The sequence below is a fragment of the Arachis ipaensis genome, chromosome B10, assembly GCF_059453495.1.
Source record: "Arachis ipaensis isolate K30076 ecotype BB chromosome B10, ASM5945349v1, whole genome shotgun sequence".
Taxonomy (NCBI): Eukaryota; Viridiplantae; Streptophyta; class Magnoliopsida; order Fabales; family Fabaceae; genus Arachis; species Arachis ipaensis.
In genome coordinates, this window is record NC_142435.1 from 75,813,086 (window position 1) to 75,816,942 (window position 3,857).

The following is a 3,857-nucleotide window of genomic DNA, read 5'->3' on the forward strand; positions in this document are numbered from 1 at the left end:
CTCTCCTTGTGTAGGGGCGTGCGTTTTCTTCTATCATTGGCAAGTTGAACGCCAACCTCACATTTTTCGGACTAAAATCTAAGTATTTCCCCCGAACCATGGTGAGATAATTCTTTGGGTTCGGGTTCTTACTTTGATCATGGTTCCTAGTGATCCATGCATTAGCATAGAACTCTTGAACCATTAGAATTCCGACTTTTTGGATGGGGTTTGTTAGAACTTCCCAACCTCTTCTTTGGATCTCATGTCGGATCTCCGGATACTCATTTTTCTTGAGTTTGAAAGGGACCTCGGGGATCACCTTCTTCTTGGCCACAACATCATAGAAGTGGTCTTGATGGGCTTTGGAGATGAATCTTTCCATCTCCCATGACTCGGAGGTGGAAGCTTTTGTCTTTTCTTTCCCTTTTCTAGAGGATTCTCCGGTCTTAGGTGCCATCAATGGTAATAGAAAAACAAAAAGCTTATGCTTTTACCACACCAAACTTAGAATATTGCTCGCCCTCGAGCAAGAGAAGAAAGAAAAGATGAAGAAGAAGAAATGGAGGAGAGGGAGAGAGGTTTGTGTTTCGGCCAAGAAGAGGAAGAAAGGGTTGTGTTATGTGAAAATGAAGAAGAATGGAGGGGTTTATATAGTGGAGGGAGAGGGGTTAGGTTCGGCCATTTAGGGTGGGTTTGGGTGGGAAAGTGATTTTGAATTTTGAAGGTAGGTGGGGTTTATGAGGTAGGTTTATGGAGAAGAGTGGATGGATGTGAGTGGTGAAGAGGTAGTAGGGAAGAGAGCTTGAGGTGATAGGTGAAGGGGTAATTGGGAAAAGAGCTTGAGGTGATTGGTGAAGGGTTTTGGGGAAGGGTGTTTATTGGGAAGAGAGGATGAATGAGAAGAGAGAAGAGTATGAGTGGAGGTAGGTGGGGATCCTGTGGGGTTCACAGATGCTGAGATGATCCTGTGGGGTCCACAGATTCTGAGGTGTCAAGGAATTGCATCCTTGCACCAACTAGGCATGTAAAATGCCTTTGCATGCAATTCTGGCGTTTAAACGCTGAATTGGTGCTTGTTCTGGGCATTCAGTGCCAGATTCATGCTCTGTTCTGGTGTTGAACGCCAGCCAGATGCTCCTTACTGGCGTTTAAACGCCAGTAAGCCCTTCCTCCAGGGTGTGATTTTTTTCTGCTATTTTTGATTCTGTTTTTAATTTTTGTATTTATTTTGTGACTCCACATGATCATGAACCTAATAAAACATGAAAGAACAATAAAATAAAATTAGAATAATAAAAATTGGGTTGCCTCCCAACAAGCGCTTCTTTAATATCAATAGCTTGACAGTGGGCTCTCATGGAGCCACACAGGTGATCAGGTCAATTTTATAGACTTCCCAACACCAAACTTAGAGTTTGACTGTGGGGGACTTTAGTTGACTCTGTACTGAGAGAAGCTTTCTATGCTTCCTCTCCATTATTACAGAAGGAGATTCTTGAGTTTTAAACACAATGTTGTCCTCATTCAGTTGAAGGATCAATTCTCCTCTGTCTACATCAATGACAGCTCTTGCTGTGGCTAGAAAGGGTCTTCCAAGGATGATGGATTCATCCTCTTCCTTCCCAGTGTCTAGGATTATGAAATCAGCAGGGATGTAAAGGCCTTCAACCATTACTAACACGTCCTCTACCTGACCATAAGCCTCTTTTCTTGAATTGTCTGCCATTTCTAATGAGATTCTAGCAGCTTGCACCTCAAAGATTCCCAGTTTCTCCATTACAGAGAGTGGCATGAGGTTTATTCCTGACCCAAGGTCACATAGAGCCTTCTCAAAGGTCATGGTGCCTATGGTACAAGGTATTAGGAACTTTTCAGGATCCTATTTCTTCTGAGGCAATCTCAGTTGATCCAATGCATTTAGTTCATTGGTGAACAGGGGAGGTTCATCTCCCCAAGTCTCTTTACCAAATAAATTGGCATTCAGCTTCATGATTGCACCAAGGAACTTGGCAACTTGCTCTTCAGTAACATCCTCATTCTCTTCAGAAGAGGAATACTCATCAGAGCTCATGAATGGCATAAGGAGGTTCAATGGAATCTCCATGGTCTCTAGATGAGTCCCAGATTCCTTTGGTTCCTCAGAGGGGAACTCCTTATTGATCATTGGACGTCCCAGGAGGTCTTCCTCCTTGGGATTCACGTCCTCTCCTTCCTCCTTGGATTCGGCCATGATGGTTATATCAATGGCCTTGCTCTATCCTTTTGGATTTTCTTCTGTATTGCTTGGGAGAGTACTTGGAGGAATTTCAGTGATCCTTTTACTCAGCTAGTCCACTTGTGCCTCCAAATTTCTAATGGAGGACCTTGTTTCATTCATGAAATTCAGAGTGGCCTTAGATAAATCAGAGACTAAATTTGCTAAGCTAGATGGATTCTGCTCTAAATTCTCTGTCTGTTGCTGAGTTGATGATGGAAAAGGTTTACTATTGTTAAACCTGTTTCTTCCACCATTATTAAAGCCTTGTTGAGGCTTTTGTTGATCCTTCCATGAGAGATTTGGGTGATTTCTCCATGAGGGATTATAGGTGTTTCCATATGGTTCACCCATGTAATTCACCTCTGCTATTATAGGATTTTCAGGATCATAAGCTTCTTCTTCAGAAGATGCCTCTTGAGTACTATTGGATGCAGCTTGCATTCCATTCAGACTCTGAGAAATCATATTGACTTGCTGAGTCAATATTTTATTCTGAGCTAATATGGCATTCAGAGCATCAATTTCAAGAACTCCCTTCTTCTGAGGCGTTCCATTACTCACAGGATTCCTCTCAGAAGTGTACATAAACTGGTTGTTAGCAACCATGTCAATAAGTTCTTGAGCTTCTGCAGGTGTTTCCTTTAGGTGAATGGATCCACCTGCAGAAGTATCCAATGACATCTTAGCTAATTCAGACAGACCATCATAGAATATATCCAGGATGGTCCATTCTGAAAGCATGTCAGAAGGACACTTTTTGGTCAGTTACTTGTATCTCTCCCAAGCTTCATAGAGGGATTTACCTTCTTTCTGTCTGAAGGTTTGGACATCCACTCTAAGCTTACTAAGCTTTTGAGGAGGAAAGAACTTGGCTAAGAAAGCCTTGACCAGCTTATCCCAAAAGTTCAGGCTATCTTTAGGTTGTGAGTCCAACCATGTTCTAGCTCTGTCTATTACAGCAAACGGGAAAAGCATAAGCCTGTAGACCTCGGAATCAACCCCATTGGTCTTAACAGTATCACAGATCTGCAAGAATTCATTTAAGAACTAAAAAGGGTCTTCAGATGGAAGTCCATGAAACTTGCAGTTCTGCTGCATCAGAGAAACTAATTGAGGTTTCAGCTCAAAGTTGTTTGCTCCAATGGTAGGAATTGAGATGCTTCTTCCATGTAAATTGGAATTAGGTGCAGTAAAGTCACCAAGCATCCTCCTTGCATTATTATTATTTTCAGCTGCCATCTCCTCTTCCTGTTCGAAAATTCCTGTAAGGTTGTCTCTGGATTGTTGTATTTTAGCTTCTCTTAGTTTCCTTTTCAGAGTCCTTTCAGGTTCAGGATCTGCTTCAACAAGAATGTTCTTGTCCTTGCTCCAGCTCATATGACAAAGAAGGGAATAACAAAGAAAGTATGGAATCCTCTATGTCACAGTATAGAGATTCCTTTGTGTGAGTAGAAGAAGAAAAGAATGTAATGTAAAGAAGAATGGATAATCCAAACACAAGGGTGAGGATAGGAGCAGAGATATGAGATGAAGAGAAGTGTTAGTAAGTAATTAAATAAATAGAAGAAGATGAGAGAGAGAAGTTTTCGAAAATAATTTTTGAAAATGAGTTGATGAT

The 3,857-nt window shown here is 41.5% G+C and overlaps 1 non-coding gene across 1 annotated transcript; it reads left to right on the forward strand.

Annotated features, from left to right (window-relative positions):
• The first annotated feature begins 2,974 nt into the window (after positions 1-2,974).
• LOC148580470 (small nucleolar RNA R71) lies at positions 2,975-3,082 on the forward strand. Its single transcript, XR_015897921.1, has one exon. It is a non-coding gene; the product is annotated as a small nucleolar RNA R71 (small nucleolar RNA).
• The last annotated feature ends 775 nt before the right edge of the window (positions 3,083-3,857 follow it).